The sequence below is a fragment of the Schistocerca piceifrons genome, unplaced genomic scaffold (assembly GCF_021461385.2).
Source record: "Schistocerca piceifrons isolate TAMUIC-IGC-003096 unplaced genomic scaffold, iqSchPice1.1 HiC_scaffold_2028, whole genome shotgun sequence".
Taxonomy (NCBI): domain Eukaryota; kingdom Metazoa; phylum Arthropoda; class Insecta; order Orthoptera; family Acrididae; genus Schistocerca; species Schistocerca piceifrons.
The window spans coordinates 1,291,003-1,305,137 of NW_025727932.1; positions in this window are offsets into that span (position 1 = coordinate 1,291,003).

Here is a 14,135-nt window from a genome sequence, read left to right on the forward strand (position 1 = left end):
CAATTTAATTCCGATGCAATGACTGTGTTTCATCGTCAATAAGAAGGTCAGAGAGATACAGTAAACCTGAAGTGAAGCATCGGAATCTCTAACTAGTGTCACCGGAATGGTTCAAATCATAGTCAGTAAGAAGAGTCATCCTTCTTGTACTTAAGTCGGCATAGCGCCTTTTGTATTTAATTCCGATGCAATTTCTGTGTTTCATCCTCAATAAGAAGGTCAGAGGGATACAGTAAACCTGAAGGGAATCATCAGAATCTCATACTAGTGTCACAGGAATGGTTCAAAACATAGTCAGTAACAAGAGTCAGTCTTCTGGTACTTAAGTCGGCATTATCCCGTTTGTATTTAATTCCGATGCAATTTTTGTGTTTCATCGTCAATAAAAAGGTCCAAAGGATACAGTAAACCTGAAGTGAAGCATCGGAATCTATAACTAATGTCACAGGGATCGTTCAAAACATAGACAGTAGGAAGAGTCAGTCTTCTTGTACTTAAGTCGGCATTGTGCTTTTTGTATTTAATTCCGATGCAATTTCTGTGTTTCATCGTCAAAAAGAAGGTCAGAGGGATACAGTAAACCTCAAGTGAAGCATCGGAATCTGTAACTAGCGTCACAGGAATGGTTCAAGGCATAGACTCTAAGAAGATTCAGTCTGCTTGTACTTAAGACGGCATTGTGCCTTATCTATTTAATTCCGATGCGATTTCTGTGTTTCATCGTCAATACGAACGTCAGAGGGATACAGTGAACCTGAGGCGAAGCACCGGAATCTATAACTAGTGTCACAGGAATGGTTCAAAACATAGACAGTAGGAAGAGTCAGTCTTCTTGTACTTAAGTCGGCATTGTGCGTTTTGTATTTAACTCCGATGCAATTTCTGTATTTCGTCGCCAATAAGAAGGTCCAAAGGATACAGTAAACCTGAAGTGAACCATCGGAATCTACAACTAGTGTCACAGGAATGGTTCAAAACATAGACAGTAGGAAGAGTCAGTCTTCTTGTACTTAAGTCGGCATTGTGCATTTTGTTTTTAATTCCGTTGCAATATCTGTGTTTCATCGTCAATAAGAAGGTCAGAGGGATACAGTAAACCTGAAGTGAAGCATCGGAATCTATAACCAGTGTCACAGGAATGGTTCAAAACATAGACAGTAAGAACAGTTAGTCTGCTTGTACTTGAGACGTCATTGTGCCTTTTCTATTTAATTCCGATGCGATTTCTATGTTTCATCGTCAATAAGAAGGTCGGAGGGATAGAGTGAACCTGAGGTGAGGCATCGGAATCTATAAATAGTGTCACAGGAATGGTTCAAAACATAGACAGTAGGAAGAGTCAGTCTTCTTGTACTAAAGTCGGCATTGTGCATTTTCTATTTAATTCCGATGCAATTTCTGTATTTCATCGCCAATTAGAAGGTCCAAAGGATACAGTAAACCTGAAGTGAAGCATCGGAATCTATAAGTAATGTGACTGGAATCGTTCAAAACATAGACAGTAGGAAGAGTCAGTCCTCTTGTACTTAAGTCGGCATTGTGCCTTTTGTATTTAATTACGATGCAATTTCTTTGTTTCATCGTCAAAAAGAAGGTAAGAGGGATACAGTAAACCTGAAGTGAAGCATCGGAATCTACAACTAGTGTCACAAGAATGGTTCAAAACATAGACAGGAGGAAGAGTCAGTCTTCTTGTACTTAAGTCAGCATTGTGCCTATTTTATTTATTTCCGATGCACTTTCTGAGTTTCATGGTCAATAAGATGGTCCAAGGGATACAGTAAACCTGAAATGAAGCATCGGAATCTATAACTAGAGTCACAGGAATGGTTGAAAACATAGACAGTAGGATGAGTCAGTCTTCTTGTGCTTAAGTCGCCTTTGTGCCTTTGAATTTATTTCCGATGCAATATCTGTGTTTCATCGTCAATAAGAACGTCCAAGGGATTCAGTAAACCTGAAGTGAAGCATCGGAATCCCTAACTAGTGTCACAGGAATGGTTCAAAACATAGTCAGTAAGAAGAGTCAGTCTCCTTGTACTTATGGCGGCATTGTGCCTTTTGTGTTTAATTCCGATGCAATTTCTGTGTTTCATCGTCAATAAGAAGGTTCAGGGGATACAGTAAACCTGAAGTGAAGCATCGGAATCTATAACTAGTGTCACAGGAATGGTTCAACACATAGACAGCAAGAAGAGTCAGACTTCTTGTATTTAAGTCGGCATTATGACCTTTTAAATTTAATTCCGATGCAATTACTGTGTTTCATCGTCAATAAAAAGGTCAGAGGGATACAGTAAACCTGAAGTGAAGCATCGGAATCTCTAACTAGTGTCACAGGAATGGTTCAAAACATAGTCAGTAAGAACAGTCAGTCTTCTTGTACTAAAGTCGGGATTGTGCCTTTTGTATTTAATTCCGATGCAATTTCTATGTTTCTTCGTCAATAAGAAGGTCCAAGGGATACACTAAGCCTGAAGTGAGGCATCGGAATCTATAGCTAGTGTCACAGGAATGGTTCCACACATAGACAAAAAGAAGAGTCAGTTTTCTTGTACTTAAGTCGGCATTGTGCCTTTTGTATTTAATTCCGATGCAATTTCTGTAATTCATCGTCAATAAGAAGGTCAGAGGGATACAGTAAACCTGAAGTGAAGCATCGGAATCTATAACTTGTTTCACAGGAATGGATCAAAACATAGACAGTAGGAAGAGTCAGTCTTATTGTACTTAAGTCGGTATTGTGCCTATTGTATTTAATTCCGATGCACTATCTGTGTTTCATCGTCAATAAGAAGATCCAAGGGATACAGTAAACCTGAAATGAAGCATCGGAATCTATAACTAGTGTCACAGGAATGGTTCAAAGCATAGACAGGAAGAAGAGTCTGACTTCTTGTACTTAAGTCGGCATTATGCCCTTATCAATTTAATTCCGTTGCAATGACTGTGTTTCATCGTCAATAAGAAGGTCAGAGGGATACAGTAAACCTGAAGTGAAGAGTCGGAATCTCTAACTAGTGTCACAGGAATGGTTCAAATCATAGTCAGTAAGAAGAGTCATCCCTCTTGTACTTAAGTCGGCATTGCGCCTTTTGTATTTAATTCCGATGCAATTTCTGTGTTTCATCCTCAATAAGAAGGTCAGAGGGATACAGTAAACCTGAAGGGAATCATCAGAATCTCATACTAGTGTCACAGGAATGGTTCAAAACATAGTCAGTAACAAGAGTCAGTCTTCTGGTACTTAAGTCGGCATTATCCCTTTTGTATTTAATTCCGATGCAATTTTTGTGTTTCATCGTCAATAAGAAGGTCCAAAGGATACAGTAAACCTGAAGTGAAGCATCGGAATCTATAACTAATGTCACAGGGATCGTTCAAAACATAGACAGTAGGAAGAGTCAGTCTTCTTGTACTTAAGTCGGCATTGTGCTTTTTGTATTTAATTCCGATGCAATTTCTGTGTTTCATCGTCAATAAGAAGGTCAGAGGGATACAGTAAACCTCAAGTGAAGCATCGGAACCTGTAACTAGCGTCACAGGAATGGTTCAAAGCATAGACACTAAGAAGAGTCAGTCTGCTTGTACTTAAGACGGCATTGTGCCTTATCTATTTAATTCCGATGCGATTTCTGTGTTTCATCGTCAATACGAAGGTCAGAGGGATACAGTAAACCTGAAGTGAAGCATCGGAATCTATAACAAGTGTCACAGGAATGGTTCAAAACATAGACTGTAGGAAGAGTCAGTCTTCCTGTACTTAAGTAGGCATTGTGCCTTTTCTATTTAATTCCGATGAAATTTCTGTGTTTCATCGTCAATAAGAAGGTCAGAGGGATACAGTAAACCTGAAGTGAAGCATAGGAATCTGTAACTAGCGTCACAGGAATGGTTCAAAACATAGACAGTAAGAGGAGTCAGTCTTCTTGTACTTAAGTCGGCATTGTGCGTTATCTATTTAATTCCGATGCAATTTCTGTGTTTCATCGTCAATAAGAAGGTCAGAGGGATACAGTAAACCAGAAGTAAAGCATCGGAATCTATAACTAGTGTCACAGGAATGGTTCAAATCATAGACAGTAAGAAGAGTCAGTGTTCTTGTACTTAATTCGGCATTGTGCCCTTTCTATTAAATTCCGATGCAATTTCTGTGTTTCATCGCCAATACGAAGGTCAGAGGCATACAGTAAACATGAAGTGAAGCATAGGAATCTGTAACTAGCGTCACAGGAATGGTTCAAAACATAGACAGTAAGAAGAGTCAGTCTTCTTGTACTTAAGTCGGCATTGTGCCTTTTCTATTTAATTCCGATGCAATTTCTGTGTTTCATCTTCAATACGAAGGTCCAAGGGATACAGTAAACCTGAAGTGAAGCATCAGAATCTATATCTAGTGTCACAGGAATGGTTCAAAACATAGACAGTAAGGAGAGTCAGTCTACATGTACTTAAGTCGGTATTGTGCCATTTGTATTTAATTCCGATGCAACTTCTGTGTTTCAACGTCAATAAGATGGTCAGAGGGATACAGTAAACCTGAAGGGAAGCATCGGAATCTATAACTAGTGTCACAGGAATGGTTCAAAGCAGTCAGTAAGAAGAGTCAGTCTTCTTGTACTTAAGTCGGCATTGTGTCTTTTGTATTTAATTCCGATGCAATTTCTGTAGTTCATCGTCAATAAGTAGGTCAGAGGGATACAGAAAACCTGAAGTGAAGCATCGGAATCTATAACTAGTGTCACACGAATGGTTCAAAACATAGACAGTGTGAAGAGTCAGTCTTCTTGAACTTATGTCAGCATTGTGCCTTTTGTATTTAATTCCGATGCAATTTCTGTGTTTCATCGTCAATAAGAAGGTCAGAGGGATACAGAAAACCTGAAGTGAAGCATCGGAATCTATAACTAGTGTCACAGGAATGGTTCAAATCATAGACAGTAGGATGAGTCAGTCTTCTTGTACTTAAGTCGGCATTGTGCCTTTTGTATTTAATTCCGGTGCAATATCTGTGTTTCATCGTCAATGAGAAGGTCCAAGGGCTACAGTAAACCTGAAGTGAAGCATCGGAATCTATAACTAGTGTCACAGGAATGGTTAAAATCATAGACAGTAGGAAGAGTCAGTCTTCTTGTACTTAAGTCGGCATTGTGCCTTTTGTATTTAATTCCGGTGCAATATCTGTGTTTCATCGTCACTAAGAAGGTCCAAGGGCTACAGTAAACCTGAAGTGAAGCATCGGAATCTGTAACAAGCGTCACAGGAGTGGTTCAAAACATAGACGGTAAGAAGAGTCAGTCTTCTTGTACTTAAGTCGGCATTGTGAATTTTCTATTTAATTCCGATGCAATTTCTGTGTTTCATCTTCAATACGAAGGTCCAAGGGATACAGTAAACCTGAAATGAAGCATCAGAATCTATATCTAGTGTCAGAGGAATGGTTCAAAACATAGACAGTAAGGAGAGACAGTCTACATGTACTTAAGTCGGTATTGTGCCATTTGTATTTAATTCCGATGCAACTTCTGTGTTTCAACGTCAATAAGATGGTCAGAGGGATACAGTAAACCTGAAGAGAAGCATCGGAATCTATAACTAGTGTCACAGGAATGGTTCAAAGCAGTCAGTAAGAAGAGTCAGTCTTCTTGTACTAAAGTCGGCATTGTGCCTTTTGTATTTAATTCCGATGCAATTTCTGTAGTTCATCGTCAATAAGTAGGTCAGAGGGATACAGAAAACCTGAAGTGAAGCATCGGAATCTATAACTAGTGTCACACGAATGGTTCAAAACATAGACAGTGTGAAGAGTCAGTCTTCTTGTACTTATGTCAGCATTGTGCCTTTTGTATTTAATTCCGATGCAATTTCTGTGTTTCATCGTCAATGAGAAGGTCAGAGGGATACAGAAAACCTGAAGTGAAGCATCGGAATCTATAACTAGTGTCACAGGAATGGTTCAAATCATAGACAGTAGGATGAGTCAGTCTTCTTGTACTTAAGTCAGCATTGCGCCTTTTCTATTTATGTCCGATGCACTTTCTGTGTTTCATGGTCAATAAGAAGGTCCAAGGGATTCAGTAAGCCTGTAATGAAGCATCGGAATCTATAACTAGTGTCACAGGAATGGTTCAAAACATAGACAAAAAGAAGAGTCAGTCTTCTTGTACTTAAGTCGACATTGTGCTTTTTCTATTTCATTCCGATGCAATTTCAGTGTTTCATCGTTAATAAGAATGTCAGAGGGATACAGTAAACCTGAAGGGAAACATCGGAATCTATAACTAGTGTCACAGGAATGGTTCAAAGCATAGACTGTAAGAAGAGTCAGTCCTCTTATACTTAAGTCGGCATTATCCCTTTTGTATATAATTCCGCTGCAATTTTTGTGTTTCATCGTCAATAAGAAGGTCCAAAGGATACAGTAAACCTGAAGTGAAGCATCGGAATCTATAACTAATGACACAGGGATCGTTCAAAACATAGACAGTAGGAAGAGTCAGTCTTCTTGTACTTAAGTCGGCATTGTGCTTTTTGTATTTAATTCCGATGCAATTTCTGTGTTTCATCGTCAATAAGAAGGTCAGAGGGATACAGTAAACCTCAAGTGAAGCATCGGAATCTGTAACTAGCGTCACAGGAATGGTTCAAAGCATAGACACTAAGAAGAGTCAGTCTGCTTGTACTTAAGACGGCATTGTGCCTTATCTATTTAATTCCGATGCGATTTCTGTGTTTCATCGTCAATACGAAGGTCGGAGGGATACAGTAAACCTGAAGTGAAGCATCGGAATCTATAACAAGTGTCACAGGAATGGTTCAAAACATAGACTGTAGGAAGAGTCAGTCTTCCTGTACTTAAGTAGGCATTGTGCCTTTTCTATTTAATTCCGATGAAATTTCTGTGTTTCATCGTCAATAAGAAGGTCAGAGGGATACAGTTAACCTGAAGTGAAGCATAGGAATCTGTAACTAGCGTCACAGGAATGGTTCAAAACATAGACAGTAAGAGGAGTCAGTCTTCTTGTACTTAAGTCGGCATTGTGCGTTATCTATTTAATTCCGATGCAATTTCTGTGTTTCATCGTCAATAAGAAGGTCAGAGGGATACAGTAAACCTGAAGTAAAGCATCGGAATCTATAACTAGTGTCACAGGAATGGTTCAAATCATAGACAGTAAGAAGAGTCAGTGTTCTTGTACTTCATTCGGCATTGTGCCCTTTCTATTAAATTCCGATGCAATTTCTGTGTTTCATCGCCAATACGAAGGTCAGAGGCATACAGTAAACATGAAGTGAAGCATCGGAATCTAAAACTAGTGTCACAGGAATGTTTCAAAACATAGACAGTAGGAAGAGTCAGTCTACATGTACTTCAGTCGCCATTGTGCATTTTGTTTTCAATTCCGATGCAATTTCTGTGTTTCATCGTCAATAAGAAGGTCAGAGGGATACAGTAAACCTGAAGTGAAGCATCGGAATCTATAACTAGTGTCACAGGAATGGTTCAAAACATAGACAGTAGGAAGAGTCAGTCTTCCTGTACTTAAGTAGGCATTGTCCCTTTTCTATTTAATTCCGATGAAATTTCTGTGTTTCATCGTCAATAAGAAGGTCAGAGGGATACAGTAAACCTGAAGTGAAGCATAGGAATCTGTAACTAGCGTCACAGGTATGGTTCAAAACATAGACAGTAAGAAGAGTCAGTCTTCTTGTACTTAAGTCGGCATTGTGCCTTTTCTATTTAATTCCGATGCAATTTCTGTGTTTCATCTTCAATACGAAGGTCCAAGGGATACAGTAAACCTGAAGTGAAGCATCAGAATCTATATCTAGTGTCACAGGAATGGTTCAAAACATAGACAGTAAGGAGAGTCAGTCTACATGTACTTAAGTCGGTATTGTGCCATTTGTATTTAATTGCGATGCAACTTCTGTGTTTCAACGTCAATAAGATGGTCAGAGGGATACAGTAAACCTGAAGGGAAGCATCGGAATCTATAACTAGTGTCACAGGAATGGTTCAAAGCAGTCAGTAAGAAGAGTCAGTCTTCTTGTACTTAAGTCGGCATTGTGTCTTTTGTATTTAATTCCGATGCAATTTCTGTAGTTCATCGTCAATAAGTAGGTCAGAGGGATACAGAAAACCTCAAGTGAAGCATCGGAATCTATAACTAGTGTCACACGAATGGTTCAAAACATAGACAGTGTGAAGAGTCAGTCTTCTTGTACTTATGTCAGCATTGTGCCTTTTGTATTTAATTCCGATGCAATTTCTGTGTTTCATCGTCAATAAGAAGGTCAGAGGGATACAGAAAACCTGAAGTGAAGCATCGGAATCTATAACTAGTGTCACAGGAATGGTTCAAATCATAGACAGTAAGATGAGTCAGTCTTCTTGTACTTAAGTCGGCATTGTGCCTTTTGTATTTAATTCCGGTGCAATATCTGCGTTTCATCGTCAATGAGAAGGTCCAAGGGCTACAGTAAACCTGAAGTGAAGCATCGGAATCTATAACTAGTGTCACAGGAATGGTTAAAATCATAGACAGTAGGAAGAGTCAGTCTTCTTGTACTTAAGTCAGCATTGTGCCTTTTGTATTTAATTCCGGTGCAATATCTGTGTTTCATCGTCACTAAGAAGGTCCAAGGGCTACAGTAAACCTGAAGTGAAGCATCGGAATCTGTAACAAGCGTCACAGGAGTGGTTCAAAACATAGACGGTAAGAAGAGTCAGTCTTCTTGTACTTAAGTCGGCATTGTGCCTTTTCTATTTAATACCGATGCAATTTCTGTGTTTCATCTTCAATACGAAGGTCCAAGGGATACAGTAAACCTGAAATGAAGCATCAGAATCTATATCTAGTGTCAGAGGAATGGTTCAAAACATAGACAGTAAGGAGAGTCAGTCTACATGTACTTAAGTCGGTATTGTGCCATTTGTATTTAATTCCGATGCAACTTCTGTGTTTCAACGTCAATAAGATGGTCAGAGGGATACAGTAAACCTGAAGGGAAGCATCGGAATCTATAACTAGTGTCACAGGAATGGTTCAAAGCAGTCAGTAAGAAGAGTCAGTCTTCTTGTACTTAAGTCGGCATTGTGCCTTTTGTATTTAATTCCGATGCAATTTCTGTAGTTCATCGTCAATAAGTAGGTCAGAGGGATACAGAAAACCTGAAGTGAAGCATCGGAATCTATAACTAGTGTCACACGAATGGTTCAAAACATAGACAGTGTGAAGAGTCAGCCTTCTTGTACTTATGTCAGCATTGTGCCTTTTGTATTTAATTCCGATGCAATTTCTGTGTTTCATCGTCAATGAGAAGGTCAGAGGGATACAGAAAACCTGAAGTGAAGCATCGGAATCTATAACTAGTGTCACAGGAATGGTTCAAATCATAGACAGTAGGATGAGTCAGTCTTCTTGTACTTAAGTCAGCATTGCGCCTTTTCTATTTATGTCCGATGCACTTTCTGTGTTTCATGGTCAATAAGAAGGTCCAAGGGATTCAGTAAACCTGTAATGAAGCATCGGAATCTATAACTAGTGTCACAGGAATGGTTCAAAACATAGACAAAAAGAAGAGTCAGTCTTCTTGTACTTAAGTCGACATTGTGCTTTTTCTATTTCATTCCGATGCAATTTCAGTGTTTCATCGTTAATAAGAATGTCAGAGGGATACAGTAAACCTGAAGGGAAACATCGGAATCTATAACTAGTGTCACAGGAATGGTTCAAAGCATAGACTGTAAGAAGAGTCAGTCCTCTTATACTTAAGTCGGCATTGTGCGTTTTCTATTTAATTCCGATGCAATTTCTGTGTTTCATCTTCAAAAAGAAGGTCAGAGGGATACAGTAAACCTGACGTGAGCATCGGAAACTCTAACTAGTGTCACAGGAATGGTTCAAAACTTAGTCAGTAAGAAGAGTCAGTCTACTTGTACTTAAGTCGGCATTGTGCCTTTTCTATTTAATTCCGATGCAATTTCTGTGTTTCATCGTCAATAAAAAGGTCCAACGGATACAGTAAACCTAAAGTGAAGCATCGGAATCTGTAACTAGCGTCACAGGAGTGGTTCAAAGCATAGACACTAAGAAGAGTCAGTCTGCTTGTACTTAAGACGGCATTGTGCCTTTTCTATTAACTTCCAATGCGATTTCTGTGTTTCACCGTCAATAAGAAGGTCAGAGGGATACAGTGAACCTGAGGTGAAGCATCGGAATCTATAACTAGTGTCACAAGAATGGTTCAAAGCATAGACAGTAGGAGGAGTCAGTCTTCTTGTACTTATGTCGGCATTGTGCCTTTTCTATTTGATTCCGATGCAATTTCTGTATTTCGCCGCCAATAACAAGGTCCAAAGGATACAGTAAACCTGAAGTGAAGCATCGGAATCCATAACTAATGTCACAGGAATCGTTCAAAACATAGACAGTAAGAAGAGTCAGTCTTCTTGTACTTACGTCGGCATTGTGCCTTTTGTATTTAATTACGATGCAATTTCTGTGTTTCATCGTCAAAAAGAACGTCAGAGGGATACAGTAAACATGAAGTGAAGCATCGGAATCTATAACTAATGTCACAGGAATGGTTCAAAACATAGACAGTAGGAAGAGTCAGTCTTCTTGTACTTCAGTCGGCATTGTGCCTTTTGTATTTAATCCCGATGCAATATCTGTGTTTCATCGTCAATAAGAAGGTCCAAGGGACACAGTAAACCTGAAGTGAAGCATCAGAATCTGTAACTAGCGTCACAGGAATGGTTCAAACATAGTCAGTAAGAAGAGTCAGTCTTCTTGTTCTTATGTCGACATTGTACTTTTTCTATTTCATTCCGATGCAATTTCAGTGTTTCATCGTTAATAAGAATGTCAGAGGGATACGGTAAACCTGAAGGGAAACATCGGAATCTGTAACTTGCGTCACAGGAATGGTTCAAACATAGTCAGTAAGAAGAGTCAGTCTTCTTGTACTTATGTCGGCATTGTGCCTTTTGTATTTAATTCCGATGCAATTTCTGTGTTTCATCGTCAATAAGAAGGTCCAAGGGATACACTAAACCTGAAGTGAAGCATCGGAATCTATAACTAGTGTCACAGGAATGGTTCAAAACATAGACAAAAAGAAGAGTCAGTCTTCTTGTACTTAAGTCGGCATTGTACCTTTTGTATTTGATTCCGATGCAATTTCTGTGACTCATCGTCAACAAGAAGGTCAGAAGGATACAGTAAACCTGAAGTGAAACAACGGAATCTATAACTAGTGTCACAGGAATGGTTCAAAACAGTCAGTAAGAAGAGTCATCCTTCTTGGACTTAAGTCGGCACTGTGCCTTTTGTATTTAATTCCGATGCAATTTCTGTGTTTTATCGTCAATAAGAAGTTCCAAGGGATACAGTAAATCTAAAGTGAAGCATCGGAATCTATAACTAGTGTCACAGGAATGGTTCAAAACATAGACTGTAAGAAGAGTCAGTATTCTTATACTTAAGTCGGCATTGTGCCTTTTCTATTTAATTCCGATCCAATTTCCGTGTTTCATCGTCAAAAAGAAGGTCAGAGGGATACAGTAAACCTGAAGTGAGGCATCGGATTCTGTAACTAGTGTCACAGGAATGGTTCAAAACTTAGTCAGTAAGAAGGGTCAGTCTACTTGTACTTAAGTCGGCATTGTGCCTTATGTATTTAATTCCGATGCAATTTCTGTGTTTCATCGTCAATAAGAAGGTCCAACGGATACAGTAAACCTGAAGTGAAGCATCGGAATCTGTAACTAGCGTCACAGGAATTGTTCAAATCATAGACACCAAGAAGAGTCAGTCTGCTTGTACTTAAGACGGCATTGTGCCTTTTCTATTTAATTCGATGCGATTCTGTGTTTCATCGTCAATAAGAAGGTCAGAGGGATACAGTGAACCTGAGGAGAAGCATCGGAAACTATAACTAGTGTCACAGGAATGGTTCAAAACATAGACAGTAGGAAGAGTCAGTCTTCTTGAACTTAAGTCGGCATTGTGCTTTTTCCAATTAATTCCGATGCAATTTCTGTATTTCGTCGCCAATAAGAAGGTCCAAAGGATGCAGTAAACCTGAAGTGAAGCATCGGAATCCATAACTAATGTCACAGGAATCGTTCAAAACATAGTCAGTATGAAGAGTCAGTCTTCTTGTACTTAAGTCGGTATTATGCCTTTTCTATTTAATTCCGATGCAATTTCTGTGTTTCATCGTCAATACGAAGGTAAGAGGCATTCAGTAAACCTGAAAAGTAGCATCGGAATCTATAACTAGTGTCACAGGAATGGTTCAAATCATAGTCAGTAAGAAGAGTCAGTCTTCTTGAACTTCAGTCGGCATTGTGCCTTTTCTATGTATGTCCGATGCACTTTCTGTGTTTCATGGTCAATAAGAAGGTCCAAGGGATACAGTAAACCTGAAATGAAACATCGGAATCTATAACTAGTGTCACAGGAATATTTCAAAACATAGACAGTAGGAAGAGTCAGTCTACATGTACTTAAGTCGGCATTGTGCCTTTTGTATTTAATTCCGATGCAATTTCTGTGTTTCATCTTCAATAAGAAGGTCCAAGGGATTCAGTAAACCTGAAGTGAAGCATCAGAATCTATATCTAGTGTCACAGGAATGGTTCAAAACATAGACAGTAAGGAAAGTCAGTCTTCTTGTACTTAAGTCGGTATTGTGCCATTTGTATTTAATTCCGATGCAATTTCTGTGTTTCAACGTCAATACGATTTTAAGAGGGATACAGTAAACCTGAAGTGAAGCATCGGAATCTATAACTAGTGTCACAGGAATGGTTCAAAACAGTCAGTAAGAGGAGTCAGTCTTCTTGTACTTAAGTCGGCATTGTGCCTTTTGTATTTAATTCCGATGCAATTTCTGTGTTTCATCGTCAATGAGAAGGTCCAAGGGCTACAGTAAACCTGAAGTGAAGCATCGGAATCTATAACTAGTGTCACAGGAATGGTTAAAATCATAGACACTAAGAAGAGTCAGTCTGCTTGTACTTAAGACGGCATTGTGCCTTATCTATTTAATTCCGATGCGATTTCTGTGTTTCATCGTCAATAGGAAGGTCAGAGGGATACAGTAAACCTGAAGTGAAGCATCGGCATCTATAACAAGTGTCACAGGAATGGTTCAAAACATAGACTGTAGGAAGAGTCAGTCTTCCTGTACTTAAGTAGGCATTGTGCCTTTTGTATTTAATTCCGATGAAATTTCTGTGTTTCATCGTCAATAAGAAGGTCAGAGGGATACAGTAAACCTGAAGTGAAGCATAGGAATCTGTAACTAGCGTCACAGGAATGGTTCAAAACATAGACAGTAAGAGGAGTCAGTCTTCTTGTACTTAAGTCGGCATTGTGCGTTATCTATTTAATTCCGATGCAATTTCTGTGTTTCATCGTCAATAAGAAGGTCAGAGGGATACAGTAAACCTGAAGTAAAGCATCGGAATCTATAACTAGTGTCACAGGAATGGTTCAAATCATAGACAGTAAGAAGAGTCAGTGTTCTTGTACTTAATTCGGCATTGTGCCCTTTCTAATAAATTCCGATGCAATTTCTGTGTTTCATCGCCAATACGAAGTTCAGAGGCATACAGTAAACATGAAGTGAAGCATCGGAATCTAAAACTAGTGTCACAGGAATGTTTCAAAACATAGACAGTAGGAAGAGTCAGTCTACATGTACTTCAGTCGCCATTGTGCATTTTGTTTTCCATTCCGATGCAATTTCTGTGTTTCATCGTCAATAAGAAGGTCAGAGGGATACAGTAAACCTGAAGTGAAGCATCGGAATCTATAACTAGTGTCACAGGAATGGTTCAAAACATAGACAGTAGGAAGAGTCAGTCTTCCTGTACTTAAGTAGGCATTGTCCCTTTTCTATTTAATTCCGATGAAATTTCTGTGTTTCATCGTCAATAAGAAGGTCAGAGGGATACAGTAAACCTGAAGTGAAGCATAGGAATCTGTAACTAGCGTCACAGGAATGGTTCAAAACATAGACAGTAAGAAGAGTCAGTCTTCTTGTACTTAAGTCGGCATTGTGCCTTTTCTATTTAATTCCGATGCAATTTCTGTGTTTCATCTTCAATACGAAGG